This window comes from Leptonychotes weddellii, chromosome 1, assembly GCF_054177405.1.
Source record: "Leptonychotes weddellii isolate Sample4059 chromosome 1, ASM5417740v2, whole genome shotgun sequence".
NCBI lineage: Eukaryota > Metazoa > Chordata > Mammalia > Carnivora > Phocidae > Leptonychotes > Leptonychotes weddellii.
In genome coordinates this window covers 51326298-51346432 of record NC_138369.1, presented here as the reverse complement: position 1 = coordinate 51346432, position 20135 = coordinate 51326298, and positions in this window count along the sequence as shown.

Sequence of the window (20135 nt, the reverse complement as noted above, 5' to 3'; positions counted from 1 at the left end):
AGCCCAGGTCAATTTCTTGTAAAACGACCCACATTTTCATTTGCCTGATCTTTCTTTAATGAGATCATTTAACTTACCCTGCTGAATCTCTTATAAAGTAGAAATTAAGTCTCAGGGCTTTATCGAGTTCAGGTTAAAGATTTTGGGCAAAAACACTTCATAGTTACACGTTTTTCATATTGCATCCTAGTGGAGGCATCTAGTATAAAGTTGCTGCACTATGAATGATGCTAACTGTGGCCACTCAATTAAGATGATGACAGGCAGAGCTCTCCACCAGAAAGCACAATGTTCTCTTTGTATATCTTGGTAAAGGAGACCTGGGCAGGGCACCAACTTTGCCCACTACCAATACCCAACAAATGGATATTAGGTCACAAAAGGGCAGGCCACCCATGCCATGATCTACTCTGCAGCTATTAAGAAGAAGATGTCAGTAAGGCCAAGGCATATTCTGAGCTACATAGGATAGGGGAAGATTTTTCTAAGTGTGATATCAAACTTAGAATTCAGAAATTAAAAGATTGACAGATTTCACTATATTTAAGAGTTAAATTATCACTGGAATGCAAGGGTGAACCAAAATTTAAAAATCAATCAATGTAGTACACCATGCTAATAGAATGAAAGGAAATAACTACATGACCATCTCAATAGATGTAGGAAAATCATTTAACAAAATCATTTAACAAAACTTTAATGATAAAACCCACTCAGAAAACTAGAAATATAAAGGAGCTTCCTCGACATGATAAAGGGCATTTATGAAAAACCATAGCTAACATCACATTCAATGGTGAAAGGTGAAAACTCTCCCTCTGACAACACAAAAATGCCTGATTTCACCACTGCTATTCAACATTGTACCAGAATTTCTAGCCAGAGCAATTAAGAATGAAGGAAGGAAGGAGGGAAGGAAGGAAGGAAGGAAGGAAGGAAGGAAGGAAGTAGGAAGGAAGGAAGGAAGAGACATCCAGATTGGAAAGGAAGAAGTGAAACTATCTCTATTCCTCTACTCGCAGATGACATGATCCCACATATGAACAATCCCAAAAAATTCACAAAAAAGCTAGTAGAGCTAATAAGCAAGTTTAGCAAAATTGGAAGACATACAAGATCAATACATAAAATTTAGTTGTGTTTCTGTACATAAGGAATGAACAACCTGAAAAAGAAATTAAGAAAATAAATCCATTTAAAATAGCATATATAAGGAATCGGTTTAGTCAAGAACGTGAAATACTTGTATACTAAAAATGACAAAACATTGCTGAAAGAAATTAAAGAGAACCTAAATAAACGATCCATGTTCTTGGATCAGAAGACCTAACATTGTTAATATGTCAATACTACCCAAAGTCATCTACAGATTCAGTGCAATCCCTGTCAAAATCCAACAGCCTTTTTCGCACAAATGGAAAAGCCAACTCTCAAATTCATATGGAAGTGCAAGGGGCCCTGAATAATCAAAAACAATTTTGTCAACAACCTAAATAAAGGAGCTAAAAGCACAAAACTCTTAGAAGAAAACAAAGGGGCAATGGATTCTTAGATATGACACCAAAAATGCAAGCAACAAAAGAAAAACATAGATAAATTAGACTTCACCAAAATTTAAAACTTTGCAGGATCAAAGGACATTATCACGAAAGTGAAAAGACAGCCTACAGAGTGGGAGAAAGTATTTGCAAATCACATATCTGTTCAGAAGAGCCTACTACCCAGAATATATAAAGAACTTTTATAATTCAACAATAAAAGCACAAACCAATTAAAAATGGGCAAAGAGCTTGAATAGACATTTTTCCAAGGAAGATGTACAAATAGCCAAATAGCCAATAAGCACATGACAAGATGGTCAATATCATTAGTCATTAGGGAAATATAAATCAAAGCCACAATGAGACACCACTTCACACCCAACAGGATGGCTGTAATTTAAAAACAAAACAAAACAAAACCAGAAAATGGCAAGTATTGGTGAGTGCTATGGCCTGAATGTTTATGTCCCCCTAAAATTCATATGTTGAAATCCTAACACTGAAGTGATGGTGTTAGGAGGTGTAGCCTTTGAGAGGTTCTTAAGTCAAGAGGGTGGAGTCTTCATGAATGGGATTAATGTCCTTATAAAAGAGACCCCACAGAGATCCCTAGTTCTTCCAGCCTGGGAGGACACAGAGAGAAAACATCAACTCTGGTATTTTGTTTTATCAGCCCCAACAGACTAAGGTAAGGATGTGGAGAAATCGGAACCCTTATACATTGTTGGTGGGAATGTAAAATAATACCCAAAAAGTTAAACATAGAATAACCACTTAACCCGGCAATTCCACTTCTGGTTATACACCGAAAAGAACCTTCCATTCAAACAATTACCCGTTAATAGCAGCACTATTTACAATAGCCAAAACATGCAAATAGTGCAAATGTCCATCCATGAATGGGTAGCTAGACTAATTGTGGTATACATACAATGGAATATTAATCTGGTAAAGACTCAACTGGCTGCCCCACAATTTTAGTTCTATCACTAACCACCTGGAGGTAGCGTCAGACTCTGCAGGTTAAGGACACTGTCCACAAGACTGCCCCTACTTCAGATGCCAGCTGTAAGTCTCAGGGGGTCGGTCCCCAGGCCACCCACACTTCTTATTGACTGGCTGTGGATTCAGGGGTTCCCTCTAACCCCTTCAGTTTCCACAATTCACTAGAATGACTCATTCAGGAAATCCCTATGATTACTTATTATTATCTGTATTTATGATTATTTAATATGTTTTAGTAGAAAGGATACAGTATAAAGGCACCAGCCCAAGGAAGACGTATAGGCGAGCCTGAGAGATTGCACAGAGCTCCCGCGTCCTCCTCTCATAGAATAAGGGCGTGTTGTCCTCCTGGCATATTCACATGCTCACCAACCAGAAGCTCCCCTGAGTTTTATTGGAGTTTCAACACACAGGTGTGGTTAAGTAAATCATTGACCACGTGACCCAACTCAATTCCAGTCCCTCTCTGTCCCCGGGCTGAAAGTCCTGGCCCTCTAATCACGCATGTGGTCTTTCTGATGACCAGCCCCTGTCCCCAGTTAGGTAGGAGCACGAGTCACCTCATTAGAATAACAAAGACACTTCTATCACTCAGGAAATTCCAAGTTGTTTTAGAAGTTCAGTCCCTGGAACTGACCCCAACAGCCACAACCAAGCCATGACTGATACATGCTGGAACATAAATGAACCTCAAATGCATTATGCTAAATGAAGGAAGCCAGACACAAAGGTCACCTATCTATGATCCCTTTCTATGAATTAGCCATATGAGATAAAACCCGTATAGACAGAACACAGATGATAGCTGCCAGGGGTGGTGGAGGAGAAATGGAGAGAAATGACCCAGTGTGGACAGGGTTGAGCTGTTGAGCCAGCCCTAAAGCCCTTGCTTTCAGCTTCTTATCAAGGAAGATCATAAATGTCGTTTCTGTTCACAAATCTCTCTGTTGACTGTTCCCTCACTTGCCGCTGAAGGCATCCAGGAGATATAAGCCAAAGTGGCCAAGGCCAGACCAAGTTTGTAGATGTCCCTTTGGGGCTCTTAGCTCACAGGAGGAGGGGAGGAGCTCATGGGGCAGGGGCGGGAGGGGGCTAATGCTGGTTCACCCCAACCTCAAGCCCCTCCTGTGAGGCAGGGTGGAGGGCCACAGGACTCACCCTGGGAAGGGGCTCTTAGTCCTCCCGAAGTCGTAGTGAAAAAATGAGCACTTTAAAAAGAGATTTCAAAGGTTTGTGTTCTGGTTATTCACTTTACTCTCCCTGTGACCTCCATCCCTCTGTGTCCTGTTTTTTGTCCCAGACGACTCAACATAGTTTCCATCATCCAGGCCTCTCCCCTTTGGCTTCCGAAAGGGCCAGGTGGCTGGAGAGGATGGTTAGGTCTTCCCTGACCCCTGCTTTTGCTGTCATTCTGACAGTGGCCACTTCTTCTACAGACACTGTTCCCACTTGAGAAATCCCTGATGCGTGGCTCCAGCTATCATGGGTCCAGGAACCCCTTGCCCATCCTGCTCCAGCAGAACAAGGACTAACAGCTCCCAGCCACACCACCCCAGACTGGTCCCGTGACTCTGCCCTTGACTCAGCAAATCATCCCTCCACTTAACCCTCTTCAGTTAAACTTTATAAGCATGCCATCTGTCTCCTGTTCAGACTTGGACTGATATATCGTCTGTGCAACTCTTCAGATGCAAAGAGATAGCTTTCATCTGCCAGCCAGATTGCCTTTGTCTTCTCTGAAGCTGTCACGGGGCCCTTAGAGAGTCACCGTTCCTGAAGGGGAGGCGGGGTCTCTGCTTAGTAACAAGGTCAGGGAGCAGGTGCACTAAAGGGTATGTAATAGAATCCCATTCTATTTAAATAGAGAGATGATGATGATGATGAAGACAGGTGATAGTAGATGAGAACATGTTTTACAAAAAGAGAGAATTTTGAAAGATTTATGTGAACGTTGACAATGATTATCTTTGTTGATAAAATTACCTTGAGGAGAGGACTTCCCTTTTACCATTTCAGCATTGTTTACTTTTTATATTGTGCCCATTCTTTCTTTTTCTTTACGAAGATAGATTGCATGGAAGCATTTGTATCAGTTATCTACTGCCATATAACAAACTGCCCTAAGCTTAGTGGTTTTATTTTGTTCACAGGCAATTTGACCTGCCTCAGCGGGGCCATTCTCCTGGCCTCCCCGCCTCCTCGGGGCTCCTTTGTGCATCCGTGCTCAGCCATAGGTCAGCTGGGGCTCTGCTTCTGGACTTTGGCTGGTCATCAGCTGGGGAAATAGGTTTTCTCTCTCATCCTCCCAAAGGCCAGCCAGGTGTGTCTCAGATTTCCAAGAGGAACACCAGAGTCCAGACACCTTCCCAGCCTCTGCTGGCCTCACACTGGCCTCACAGGTGCAGCCAGTGGGGGAGGGGCTGAGCAGTGCTAGAGAGAGGGCAAGGCATGAAAAAATTGGGGCCAGCACTGCAGCCATCTACCACAGAGCTGAAGGCAGCCTGGTGGGGTGCCAAGAGCACCGGACTGGGAGATGAGCGCCTCAGCCCTAGGTCGGCTCCAGCCCTCGGCAGACCTCCGCTGTACATCAGCAGAATGACACCGTACAAAAGAACAGTGACAGCAACACATTGCTCAGAAGGTCGAAGGTCCCATGCATGGAGTTCATCCGGTTGAAAGATGGCAAGCTGGAAGTCTGTGGCTTGGAGGGGCTCATCGGGCTCCCGTTGTCCTGGGGCTGAGCTGTGACTGCCCCTGTGGCCCCCGCACACATCCTCTCCTCACCACTCCCCTCCTGTGTCCCTGACATCATGGCCAGGTGCCACCATCCTCCTGTTACGGATATTTTTTATTAATGTTTATGCTTTGCTTGTTTATGTGGCCTTCCGGGCCCCAGTAAGGGTTTGACTTTGCACCTCTTGAAGGAATGGACTGGGTAGGCAGCAGAGACAGTGGTGACTAAAGGCAGTGACAGTCCATATGCAGGGACCAAGGGGACATTGCAGAGGGACAGGGGAGGCCAGGACCAGAGGAGAGGGAGGAGGGAATGGATCCAGAGCACACACGGCTCCAGATGCCTTCAAGGCCCAGGCTGATGAATTCAAGTCCTGTCTCCCTCCTAGCAGGGAACTTGCTGATGGGAGGGACAGGTTTTGTGAGGCACTTGGTAGGTCTCCATGGAGCTGCCTTCCCTGGCACCTGTCACGTTCGCAGCCTCCTCATTCAGCCTCACCACCTGTCCACACATTCGGGGAGGGGATGAGGGGGCAGAGGGTGGGAATTGCTGACCTGAGCCACCACGTGATCAGTGGTCAAGCTAGCCCTAAAGTCACTAACTATGGGCCCATCACTCAGTGGTTCTCACCCTGTGATGCTGGGGTTGGCAGACAAGATCCATGGCAGGGAATGAATGCCGTGGGATTTGGTGGCAGACAGTATTTGAACCCAGGCCTGACACGAACCTGCACTCTATACCCCACATGGAGAGAATGTCCCCTGGGCCTCTCCCAACGGGGACTTTATCACGAAAACATCTATGAGTCCACACAGTCTCCCAGATCCAAACAATGCAGCTGTTCACAGAGGGACCACCAACAATTTCCTTTCACTACTGCCCCGTCCCCGGAGGACACGGCTATAAACAGCGCACCATGCAAGAAACTCTCAGCTCGTGAGCTGCAGAGGCGCAGCTGCATCGCAGGGGACAGTGGCTACAACTGGCATGATTCATCCGCCTACACCTGCCACCTAAGCCATCTCCTCTCTCTCAGCACGGAAACAGCCCACCTCCCCTGTCTGCTCTTGCAAGAATGCCAGGTGATCACTCTGGATCATCTGCCAACATTCCATGTGCAGGTCCTTCCTAGGACAGATTCACAGAAGTGCGGTTGCTCAGGACCAGGGCCCGCAGTGTCTAATTGCCTCTTGGCCTGCATCCTCAACTACTCTGGTCATGTGCAGACATTTGCGTTTTTGCCAGTATGACGAGTGATAAATGACATGATAGTTTACATTTTTATTTCCCTCATTACTGGGGGAAATTGTGGATAGTTTCATGTGTTCACGTCACTTTCCGAACCGGAAAAATCTACAAAAAAAAATCTCGAAGTATCAAAAAGAAACAGAGGCTGAGAGCACCCCGACCCCCAGTTAGCCTGCCCCACCCTACACACAGGTGAAAAGACCCCCATTGGAGCACCCTTTCTCCAGGGCTGGGAAGGCTTTCTGTCTGTCCTGAATCTCAGCATCAGAGACGATGTGGGATCTGGAGGAGCATAAACACCTCCCAGGCCAAGAGCTCCATTGTATAGATGGAGAAACTGAGGCCCTGGGATTGGACACACCACCTGGCTGAGGCCTCACAGGGTGTGACAAAGCAGAGACCAATACCCAGATCTTTCAACTTTCACGAAGGCGAAGGACAGAACCAGAGCAAAAGAAAGGAGGTAGGGGCAGTGGGCCACACTTGTGCTCAGCAGGTGCAAGGCTTGGTTGGAGGTTGGCCCACCCCTCCCCACCTCACTCGGGCCAGGCAAGTATGCTTCCCCTCCTGACCTCATGGAGGGCCTCCATGAGGCCCCTAGAGGATCTCATAGAAATTACAACAGACGGTTTTATAAGCGGCATATCCCAGCATCAGCCCCTGAGGGTTGAAGAGCTTTTTCCCAAGATAGATCAAAGACCCATTCCCAGGGCACTCTGGGGGACAGGGGTGCTTGACACCTCCTTCCCCTGGTGCCCTGTCCCACAGACCTCAGCTCAGGACCTGCGGATGGCCTCACAGCCTGACCAGAGGAGGGCAGCGGAGTGCAGCAGATGGATGTGGAATCCTGGTTCTGATGGAAACCTCTATGGGGGACAGCGGTGGGTGCCCCCAAGGGTCACTTCTAAGATCAAGCAGAGCCGAACTCAAGACTGGTCTAAAGTCCCATGGAAAACACCTTAAGAAATCACCGCACTTGAAAGCAACTGTCCTGGCCAAGTCAACACAGTTGGGTGTCCGTCCCTCTGCCACTGGATTAGATTACTGTTTATCTAGCTCAGCCAGGGATTTCAGGACCTTGTGTGAGCCATACCTATTTTTACACACTAGAGTCAGCCTCCAGGAGGGACACAGAGCTCCCTAGGGCTGGACACCTACTTATGGGAGCAGGAGGTGCCAGGTTTCTGTGCTGGTTCTGCCGCATGGCTGTGACAAGAGTAGGGCACTTAGTAGGTGCTTAAGCATTTAGTAGGTGCCTCACAGCCTCCTCACTGCTGTTCTCTCCTGGGTTGTCTGATGTGTGTCGCTTACATGGCAAACCAGCATTTCTGTCTTCTTCCCTCTCCAGCCCCAGACTCTCTTTTCAAGTGTGGATAATCGATTTTGACCCAGTTCCATGTGTCATGATGCAAAGCCCCTGTGTGCCTTCCCCTCCCTGATGGCCCTTTCAACCCATTGCACAACAGAGAGTGGGGTTACATCAGCTCAGAGCCCTGGCTAGCACACAATTCAGCATATCCAGGGCTTTCTGCTGCCTCTTGAGTAACTGGCTTTTGATGGGACTAGAGGGGAGGATCTGTGGAGACCCTCCTGCCAAGAGCAAGGTCCCAAGATGCCTGAGCCCGCCCTTTGGCCTCCATCAATCATGTAGCTGCCTCCTCCTCCTCGGTCCTGTCTGGCCATGTCCTCCCCCTGCCCCCCGCCCCCAGTCTCACAAAAGGCCTCCAGGGCAGGGCAGGCTCTGTGGCCCCCAAGCTGAACTCCCCCAAATCCAGGACCTGCTGCTTCAGCCTCAGGGTTCCTCGGGGGAGACGCTGAGGTCCTCCCAGGCCTAAATGAGAAGTGAAATAGTAGCACAAAGCACAATCAGCAAGATGAAGTAAGCCAAAAGATGATCCTGTAATACAGTTAGAGATGTCCTTTAAAAACTAAATGCTTAAACTCCATGCAGTCAGGATGAGTTTCAAGCTGTAAAGTTGCACAGGCCATTTTACATGGAATTCATAGCTCCAATTACTCTCTCTCATTTCCCATTTTAAGGTAACCTAAATCTCAACCAGTTCAGGGAACCCCTCCTGGGTGTGAATCCATCTCTGTGTATCTAGAAGGAGTTGGCAGCAGCCCGGTCACACCCCTGTTCATCCTGACCCCGCACTCTAGGGTCAAGAACACCAGGAGCCCAGGACTTGTGTGGGGGTGACTTGGGGCTCATCGCATCTACCCAGTGCCTTCAGGAATGGGGGTGGAGGGAGTTGGGCCACTTCGTTAGATGAGGGGAGGAAAAGAACCCATAGAGAGTTGGGGATTCGGGACATGCCATACTTCACAAGTGGGTCCTCCTTCCAAGGGGGGCCCTGTCACCCCAGGATGTGAGGATCCAGACACTGAGTGTTGAGAGAAAAGGTCAGCCCTCCCCGGAAAGCAGGGTCCCAGGATGGGATATGTGGTGACACAGTTAGCAGCCCATCCCGCAGCATCCCCCTCTCTGTCGGCACCACGGCTGTGCAATTATTCAAAGGTCTTGTTATCCTTTGTTCTCGTTATTAAAAGAAATAAAGAGTGGCACACAGGGACAGAAGTGCGGATACTGGTGGTGAGAAGCCTAGCTCTCTTGTGGCTTCAGGGCTGAGGGAAGAGTGTCTGCATTCACTCCCTTGGGCTCGGAGCTCGGCCTACAGCTACCTGTTCACATATGAAAGCAAAAGATGACTGAAAATGCAAGTCAGGACTGCTGGAATGTGCCATCAAAGACTGTATCCCAAAAGAGGGAAGTGGTTTCGGGGTTCTGTCCTGTTTGAGCTCTCTGGGAATGGACACCCCCCCACCCCCCACACACAGAAGCATAATATTGGCAACCAACAGGCAGCTTTTGCAATGTCTTCTTCAGGGGGTGCATTATGAATAGAAGCGGGCGCTTTCTCCCCTTGGCTTCACTTGAGGTCAGCATCTGAGATATTTCAAGCTAAGTTCATTTATGAAGAATCCACAGTTTATGCCCTCTTGATTCCAGTTGGCCTTTCTCCAAACATTTGCATACCCTGCCTCCTTCATACTTAAAACACATGCCCAGAGTTAATTAGGGGAGTTAATCGGGTCCCTCCAGTCACCCTTTCCGGGCTGTCCCTGCCTGGGCTGACTGCCTACCACAAACACAAACGGTGTGGGCCCAGTGCTAACACCTGCTGGGGCTGGCCAAGCAGTGCTCCCAGATGAATCACAGGCTAGCAGAAGGCAGAGGTGGGCAGGGTGGAAACAGCGGCAGGTTGCGTCACCCAGACCCACAGAAGGAGGCAGCTGGGCAGGCCTAACTTAGAGATTCCCATTTTCCCAAAAAACACAGAAATCTGGATTTATATAAGAATTCAAAAGTTTTAAAATCAAAGCAAGGCCAAACAAAGTTATCAGTGAGCTGGAAGTCTGCAAAGGACTGGGGACAGGGACTAGTTTGTCCTCATTGACTGGAGTCCCTATGGTGCCTGACATGTCTTAGGCACTTGGGCAAACTATTCCTGAATGGATGGATGGATGGATGGATGGATGGATGGATGGTAGATGAATGAATGAATGAATGAAAAGTCTGGCAGGATGCTCAGTTCCCAGGGGCCAGGAGGCTTGCTTACCCCACATTCTGTGGGGGAACACAATGTCCGGCGGGACCATGCCTGCTGAGGAACCGGAGCTGGCTCTGACACGGGCTTGATGGCAGCCATGGCAGCAAGGAGCAAGGATGGAAAGCACTGGCCCTGCAGGGTCAGACATAGGGGCCCCCACTGACAATCTAGTTTTCCAGGCAATAGCTTCCACTCCTTAAGCCCTCCTGTCTTGGCTTCACATAAACACAAAGGCACACATGCAAGTGCCTGAGTTAGTGCAATCCCCTGAGCAAGGAGCCCCTGCCCCTCACCCCCAATACCCACCTTGGGCCGCTCTTCCCAGGAGGCCTCAATCCCAAGAGGCCAGGCCAAGTAGTTTGGGATCTGAGCCAGAGAGAGAAACTAAGCTCTCTCCTCCACCCTGGGGGCCGCAGCCAGGACCTGAGAGCCCTCTGCCCGTCCACGAAGGAGACTGAGACTATCCACCCAGGGTCACCCCTCCAAGTGTGTCTGGGGGTCTCTGTGTGTGCCTGCTCTGCTGTGTGTGCACACTATGCTGTGGATGGACGTGCCCCTTTGATGTGTCTGTACCACCTATGTTTTGGAGCTGCACCACATGGATGTGTTCAGAGGGAGAGCACAGGCGTATTTGGCACAAGAATGCACATCTCTATGTGCTAACAACTCCTACTATGTGTATTTGTCTGGGAAGAGCATGGTGCAGATGCGTACACCATTGTGTGTGCCTCCCAACTGCAGCGGTTCTGAGCACGTGCCCAAAGGCAGTGTGTACACCTCACTGTGTTGTACTGTCTGGAGTGTGCGTGTGCGCGCACAGCTATGTGTACGCTCTGTGCGTGTGTGCGCACAGCTATGCGTGTGCTCTGTGTGTGTGCGCGTGCACAGCTATGTGTACGCTCTGTGTGTGTGTGTGCGCGCACAGACACACACATTGTGCTGTGAGGGCCTGTGCACACATTCCCTGGGCTGAGGTGTGAGTGTGCCTGCGCGGTGTCCTGGTGGGGGTGAACGTGCTCCAGGTCTCTCTCGCTTCTGCTCCCGGGGCCACTGTCTGTCTGACTCTCCAACTGCTGTCAGCAGGTCACGTGACTCTGAGGGTCGGTGGCAGTCGCTGGGTCCACCACGGCCGATCCTGGGCAAGCCAGATTCTAGGCCGACCGCCCTGCCCCGGGTAGGGGGCGGAGAGGTCGCCATGACCGCATTCCTGGGCGGGAGCACGGGCTGGAATTTGTACATTCCATTCATAACATTCCCGCAAGGGGCGGGGGGGCGGGGGACAAAGGCGGAGGGTTAGTGATGATTAGAAGGGAAGAAGAAAGGGAGCTTCTTGCCTCTGGGGCCTGTGAGTTTCCTCGCCCTGGCCCGGGCCAGAGCTGAGACACGGGCGCATGTGAGCTGTTTACCGAGCAGCCTGGCCAGGCCGCCTACATTTACCCTCTGCGGAGGCCTGGGGTGCGGCCAGAGCCTCAGGCACTCAGGAAGCCTGAAGCCGCTCCGAGCTCCCTCTCACAGCCCGCCTTTATGGTCGTGGCCAGAAAAGGCACCGCACAGCACCAGGCCCAGAGGGCCAATGAGGGTCAGAGACAGCCAGGCTACCCTAGGGCGGCAGAAGTACAAGAACAAACACACACACACACACACACACACACACACACACAGAGCCCACCTAGCCCCCTCAGATCCCCTAAAAGGTAGGCTTTATTGTCACTCCCATTTTACAGATGGGGAAACTGAGAGATCATGTAAGATGTGCCATTCATTTTCCCTGTCTGGGACCTCTCCTTTCCTTTTACAACAGTAGCAACTGCCTTTGCGAAAGACCCTGCCTGTTCACAGTGTGCTCTTTCTCACTTGATACCACGTCTCCCTTAGCAGAGTCTTGTCCTGCTCCCGAGCCCCCGGTGCCCTTGCTGGATCTCTTAGCCCTGCCCCTGCCGGCCTGTTTGCTGCTCTTGAGGCGTCATCCTCTCCCCCTTTGAGCTGTGCCTTCCCTGAGGACCGGGCCCAAGTCACGCCTGCGTGCTTGGTTAGTGGGCCATGGGAGTTGGGGGCCAGGCTGGGGTCTAGCTGGTGGGGCACTCTGACCTCTGGGAAGATCAGTCATGGCCCCACTTGAGGCAGTAACAATGAGGACAGAACAGAAGGAGCAGAATCTGACTTGGCTCCCGGTCAGCAGGGAGGCAGGTAGGGTGGAGAAAGGGGGTCTGGTTGAAGGGTCAACGAACATGGCTTGTATAAGTGGTCCCAAGATGCTGCCAGGATGACTATAGCCAAGTCCCAGAGCTCAGTAGGGACGACATGGAGGAAAGACAACTTAGTCTGAAATCCTGCTGGCCCTGGTGCAGGTTTTGCTGTGTGTCTCTGAGGACACTGTGGGGAGCGGGGTGGGGGGGAGCGGGGTATGGAGGGAAGAGGTGGCAAGCCAGCTCTGGCAGAGGGGATGGCATCCGTATAGGTGGGGGCCACTCGGTGGGCCAGAGTTATACCGAGCCAGCAGGTGGGTGGTGGATTGCAGAAGCCCACCTTCAAAAGCCAGAGAAGAGAATGACCTCTCCGTTTGTCCCTCACAGTCCTTCATCCAGTCTGGAGTTCTGTATCTGTTCAGTCTTCAGTTCTTACTGCCCCGGGGACTGGCCTGCATAGCACAGAGTTTGATGATTGGTGGAGGAAGGTGCTAAAACAAGGTAGGCCCGATAGTTGTGTTCAGTCAACCAAGGATCAGGCCAAAGTACCAGGTGAGGGCCTCTCCTGGGCTACAGGGCCTGAGCAGAAAGTCATTCTAGCACATCCCTCTGTCTGATCAGTCTTACTGCTCCCACACCCACCTGTTTGCTGTGCAGCCTTGGGCAAGCCACTTCATTCCACTCAGGCTCAGTGAGCAACAGTGGTCCCGGTGTCTCCGCCATGGGGTCACTGGAGGCAGTGACACGAATCACTCAGCAAAACTGTGTTAGCTCCTCTGCTCCCCAGCACCATCTTCATCCTCCTCCCCATTCCTTAGCATGATGAGTTCATGGAGACCCATCCTTCCAGGGCAAACTTCAAGTCACCCTGATTGGAGTGCTCACAAAGACCCGGGTTCTCAGCAGTTCAGAAAAGCACTTCTCAGAGTGTGGTGCAGAGAGCCCTGGGGCTCCAAGACTTCTTTTACAGGGTCTTCCATGGGACAACCATGCTCATGATTATGCTAAGATAGTTCCCTCTCTTGTCTGTTCATGAGGCTACAGCAGCTTCTTCAGGCGCGACGCGCAGTGTTGTCCCAGCTCTGACAGCCAGTGAATTGTGTGCTGTGTATTCTTGTGCTTTCAAAGTCTTTTGGGTCAAATTTCAGATATAGTAAATAATGACAGATATAACTCACCTTTTTAAAACAGCTCCTCGAGGTCCTCAATAATTTTTAATGAATTAATTAAGAGTGTTAAGAGATCCTGAGACCAAAACATTTGAGAATTGCTGGTTTGAACTGGGTTCGAACCCAGATTCTGCCCCTGAATGTCTGTGAGTCCTGCAACTAATTACTTTAAACACGTGAAGCCACAGTTCCTCTTCCTGAAAAGGGGAGAGTGGCACCTTCCTCCTGTTGGTGAGGTGGATGGGAGATGCTGGAAGCCAAACACAGCAGTGCATTCAGTCGGTAAACCCACATGGCTCTGTACTGCCGAGGCCCATCCTCCAGGAGACTGCTGTCAGCTCCCTGGCTTGCACACTAAGGACTAGGGTGCCCCACAGGATTCGGAGGGACTCTTAGCAGCTATTCAGAGTCCAGCAAACAAGAACAAGCCAAGTGCCTGCCCCATAGCATTCATCCAGCCTGGCACTTTCCCCAGGCGGGCTCCCAGCCAGCTCCCTGAGCATACATTTTCCTACATGTCCAAGGTGTGAGAAAAGTAACACATTTGTTGTTGATCTCGTTGGAAAAGGCCTGGTTTTAAAAAGCAGTGTGTTTTGAACTTGTTGCGAAGTACATTCTGTAATTCCTGACCAAAATACCAACTGACGTAAAAGCAGCTCCTTTACGGAAAAAAATATTTTGCTTGGAGATGGACCCTTGGATGCTCGTGGAGGGTAAAGTGCTTCTTCCCTGAGCTGGAGCTGAGGGCCAGGTGGGAGGGCCAACCATCCCCCCAGAGTGGCAGGGGGGTCACTTTTACTGCCTGGGCTGCCGCCACTGAAGGGAACAGAAGCAAAACGTCCAAAGAAGCCACGGGGGGGGGAAGCTATTCCAACTGAAAAGAGAATTCAGTTCAGTGGCCAGTTACAAAATAAATATACAAAACCTTGTGGCTTGCCAAACTCCCCAAAATAACTGTAATAAAATATATTGAAAAAAGATCCCATTCACAATTCAACAAGAAATTAGGCATCTTAGGAATAAAATAAAGAAGGAAACAGACACAGGACTGGAGACCAACTCTTACCTGAGAAATACAAATTATTTAGTCAATGGAGAGACACGATGTGTCTCTGGATAGAAAGACATAATATTGTTTTTAACAAATGTCCATTTTCTAGCAAGAAATATTTGAAAAGGAAAACAAATTGGTGGAGGAATAGGATTGCCAGATATGAAAGATAAAATTTTTTAACATTGAATTCCTGATACAAGAATGGAATGGAAAAGAGTAGAAAAATGTATGTGTCAGCCTGAAGTTATATAAATATTTAATATGTAAAAAGATGACCTTTCAAATCAGTGGGGAAAGCTTGGATTTTTTTCAATAAACAGTTTGGGCAAATGGCCAACCCCTTGAAATTAAATAAAGTTAGATTCCTGTTTCTTGTTCTAGATGGATTAAAGATTCAAATGTAAAATGAAACCATAAAAACACTAGAAGCATATTTCAGTGAATATTTATGTAATCCTGGGGGTGAAGGAGAATTTAATAGACATGAAACCAAAGATTAAACTAATCAGGGGAAAGGTAAATGGATTTGACCAGAAAACAAATTTTAACTTCTCTGTGTCAATAAACACAAACAGATCTTCTCTTTAGAAATGGACTCTGTCTAGTAGCTTCAACTGAAACACTTCCAAATTCTCACCAACATAGGAAAAAACGAAACCCACTACATTCATGCAGGCAGTGAATACTCATTTAGTAGCTGTGAAAAATAAAAACACAAAAGACCCCTGCCCTAATGGCATTGGCATCTAGAATGAGAAACAACTAAGAAGGAAACAAACAAAAAGACTGCCCATTGAAAACTAGGATCGAAATACAAATTAACAAGTTTTTGGAGAAGCTGCTAGTAGTTGGGTGGGTGGCCACCAACTGGAGGATGCCTATCCATGCTGCAACTCATGAGATTTCTGCCATCTTTGTCTGGTCCTGCAGCAAATCATTTTCAGAGGGATTTTCTTCCCCTGCACGTTTCTTTTTCCCTCTTCAGTATTTTTTTTTTCATCATTCCATGCTATTTTCTTCAGTCTCTACTCAACCTTGAAAGGCTGAGTGTTCACAGTGTGTCACATAAATAATTACAAATAAATGTAGGATTTCAAATGGTGCTAGGAAGAAAAGTCCCTGATTAGAGGTGGTCCTTAGATGAGTCTTTTTTTTTTTTTTAGATTTTATTTATTTATTTGAGATAGAGAGAGAGGGAAAGAGAGAGAGAGAGCGCACAAGCAGGGTGGGAGAGGGAGAAGCATGCTCCCCAGTGAGCCAGGAGCCCGACTTGGGGCTCAATCCCAGGACACTGGTACCATGACCTGAGAAGGCAGACACTTCCAACTGAGCCATGCAGGTGCCCCCTTAGATGAGTCTTTTAAATTTTAATAGTTTTCATTAAGGAGGGCATGTATTGCATGGAGCACTGGGTGTTATAAGAAAACAATGAATCAGGGAACACTACATCAAAAACCTATGATGTACTGTATGGTGACTAACTTAACATGATAAAATAAAATAAAATTTAAAAAAATTTTAATAGTTTTCTATTTATTTTATTCTTTTAGAAAAGCACTAGTTTTCCATTTATGGAAGAACAATGACATTTCCTTTTACATAAATATATTTAAGTAGGGAGTTGATTTGAACACAAGGTTAAGTACATAGGTGGTTCAAGTACATGCCAAAATTCATGACCTTGACTAGGGAAATGACTGCAGTGTGTGAGATGTTGTTGTAGGCAAGGGACAGCCACGGAGTGCTTTGCCCAGGCTGTGTTTTAGCACTACCAAGGGGAAGCCCTGACAGATTAGGGGACACCTGTGAGGAGGTGAGCAAAATGGTAAGCCTTGAGCTGGGCAGGAGAGGAAAGGGGTCATTCTGTAGGGACTGAGGTCAATGAAGACAGTGGAAGTGGAGGATAGGAAAGAGGGCATCTCAGCTATGGCAAAACCTTTGGAGGTGATCCCTGGATAAGACCCCGGGGGCCCTGGAGAGGTTACAGGGCAGCAGTTAGGGGCACACAATGCCAGACTTGTGGACTCAAATCCAGCTCATCCTCCTTGGCAAGGCACTGAATTGCTCTGTGCCTGGGTTTGCCCCAGCATTACGACAGCGAGGATGACATTGCCCACCTCACGGGGCATTGACCAAGCCTCAACTTCCTCCCCTATGAAGCAGAACCATAAATAGGCTTCACTCACAGGCGTGTGTGAGCACTGAGGAAATTTAAATGTGAAGCACACACAGCACTTGACAGTCAGTTCTCTACAGACATCAACTTTCATTCTCTCCTTGGGCTCCTGACCACCTTCCCGTATGAGCACAGGGTGCATAAATACCTCACGCTGATTTGCCCATACATTCTTCACCTGCTCTGACCTGCTCGGTGTCCCAGGATGTCACCTCCAGGATTCCCATGGCACCCTGCTTTCCTTCCCACCCATCCCTGTGCAGGGGGAAGGGAGGTGGGGGCAGCCAACTTCCAGTGACCTGTTAAGTATCTTGTCCATGTTGAGTTAGAATCTGCCTCACTGTCGGGGCAAATCAGACCAGAAAAATCCTTAAATGCCATATTAACCTGGACGTGATGGGAAGTGTGGGAAGTGTTTAAGCAACACAAGGTCAGGATAACCCTAAAGATACAGTGTCTTAAAAAAGATCTATAATCTTGTCACCCAATCTTTCTATTCCCAGCAGTCTCATCCTGTTCCTCCGCAACCCTGCCTTCCTCCTCCTCTCCCTCTCTCTTTCCCTCCCTCCCTCTTCCTTCTTTCCTTCTTTCCCTCTCTCTCCATCCCTTCTTCTCTTCTTCCTTTTCTCTTTCCTTATTTTCTGAGTATTAGGGGGCATTTTCTGTTCTTAAATAAATAAGTTCAGTACTAGTGTTGACAGCAACACTTTGGCCACTCATGACACAATCTCGCCTATCCAGACATTGCAGAGGCAATGTTTGTGAAACACAGCGAAGTTTCAACGGTGTTGGAAATTAGAACTATTGCCCAATGGCCCATCAGAAACCTCCCCTGAAATGCTGAAATTAAGTCACTGGGGAAAGAGCAAAGGGTGCTGGCACTGGTTTGCACCATAGAACCAGGCAACCCAGCAGTGAGAGAGACCAGAGCTCCCATGGGGGACGCAAGTGGGGTTGGAAGCTAGAGGGTTGCTTGAAAGTTTTCAGGAGTGTCCCCTAAAGCCACCTACCTCCCCAGTCCTCACCTCTGTCCTTACTCCACCTGGAACATCATGTTCTTATCCCTGGGGGAAACTGGAGGACAAGCATCTCTGAAGAAAAGGCATTAACCTGTGATCTAAGGGCCAGGTGACAAGAAGGAAGTGGAGAGCTAGATTTTAGTTCCAGGAGCAACCTGATCTGATTTGCATTTTAGAACTCATCCTGGTGGCTATGTGCAAAGTTTAGAAAATGGAATGTGGGGGCCAGATGGCCAGCAGATACCAGCTGGAGAGCCCTGCAGTCAGTCAGGAGAGGGAGGAACGCTGAGACCCCCAGACAGGTGCAGAGGCACCCCCAGTGTCTGCTGCAAATGGACAGACAGATCTGTGGGCAGTTGAGCTGCGAGGCTCCAGGACAGCACCAGACTTCTGGAATGAGAAATAGCCTGGAGGGGAAGCACTATCTCCTGGAAGACAGCTATGGTAGAAAGGTTAGGAGCTGCTCCCTGGATTTGAATCCCACATTGACCACTTGCTAGCTGGGTGGTGGTTGGTCCATTACTTCATCTCTTTGGGTCTCAGTGATAGCCAGATGAGTTGGTTTTTAAAAGTACCTGAAAATAGAGCCATATCAAAGAATTCTCTTCTCCTTATAGGGCTGTGAGATTCTCTTCTGCTTAAGATCCCTCCTCATGGACATTCACATGGGCCCCATAGCTTCACATTCTGTCTCAAAGTAAAGAGTACATGCCCTGCCAAAAATCTTCCAAATTCATTCAAAAGAAAAATCCTGATAAAAAACAAAAGCTTTTAAATATTTTATTTTAAATTAAAATAATTTTAAAATAAAATGTTTTAATTTTATGCAGAATGATATTTGATGGGTGCTTATCTTTTGCTTATTGGATTTTAAAGCATTTTATATACTGGAGATCTTAAAATGCCCTCAAATGTTGAAATTATTAAGCTATTTTTCATTTCATCATTTCACTTTATTTTAAGGCCTTTTGCCATGTGGAAATTTTGGTTTTTATGTGGACGGATCTATCCAACTTTTCCTCTTGGCTGGCGGAGTAGGGATCTCCCCATGCCAAGTTTATAGAACTAGCTTCCTGTGTTTTCTTCCAATTCCTTTAAGGTATTATTTTTCACATCTTAATATTTAATTCATCTGGAAGAAGTCTGACTTTTATGATTTTGGTCATTGAGCCCAACATTATTCGCTAAGTAATCCATTTCATTGATCTGGAATGCCACTTTTATCATTTATAAAAGGCCCATGTATGCACACGGCTGGTTCATATTTCTGTTGCTTTTTCCTGAACGCTGCAAGATTCTTTTAATCCCTAGACCTCTAGAATAGGTTTTTATATCTGATAAGACAAATAACTCCCATTGCTCTTTTTTTACTCCGAAAATGTATATGCTATTCTCAAACACTTATTCCATCTGGTGAAATTTAGAATTAATTTATCAAATTCCAAATACATTCCATTCAAATTTTGAATGAGATTGAAATAAATTTGTAGATTAATTTGGAAGAAATGGCTATCTTTATTTTTTTTCTATTGAAGTACAATTGACTCAGAATGTTACAGTAGTTTCAGGTGTACAACACAGTGATTCAACATCTCTATATGTTACGCTCTGCTCACCACAAGTGTAGTTGCTGTCTGTCACCATACAGCACTGTTACAATACCATTGACTATATTCCTTATGCTGCACCTTTTATCTCCATGACTTATTCATTCCATAACTGGAAGCTTGTCCCTCCCACTCCCCTTCACCCATTTTGTCCATCCCCACCCTCTCCCTCTGGCGACCACCAGTTTGTTCTCTGTTTTTATGATTCTCTTTCTCCTTTTTTTGGTTTGTTTGATTTGGTTTTTAGATTTTACATATAAGTGAAATCATATGGTATTTGCCTTTCTCTGTCTGACTTATTTCACTTAGCATAATACCCTCTAGCTCCATCTATGTTGTTGGAAATGGCACTATTTCATCTTTTTTATGGCTGAGTAATATTCAATTATATATATACACCACATCTTCCTTATTCATTCATCTATCATTGGATATTTAGGTTGCTTCCATATCTTGGCTATTGTAAATAATGCTGCAATAAATGGGGGGAGGTACATGTATCTTCTCAAATTATATTTTCTTTTTCTTTGGGTAAATACCCTGTAGTGGAATTACTGGATAATATGTTAAGAAATTGCTTTCTTTAAAATGTTGAGTCTCCTTTTCCAGGAATCAGAAAAATCACTTCTTATTTATGGGGTTTTTTTAGGCCCTTAATTGACTTTTATTGCTACTGTTTTCTTTTTTAAGATTTTATTTATTTATTTGAGAGAGAGAGAATGAGAGACAGAGAGCATGAGAGGGAGGAGGGTCAGAGGGAGAAGCAGACTCCCCGCCGAGCAGGG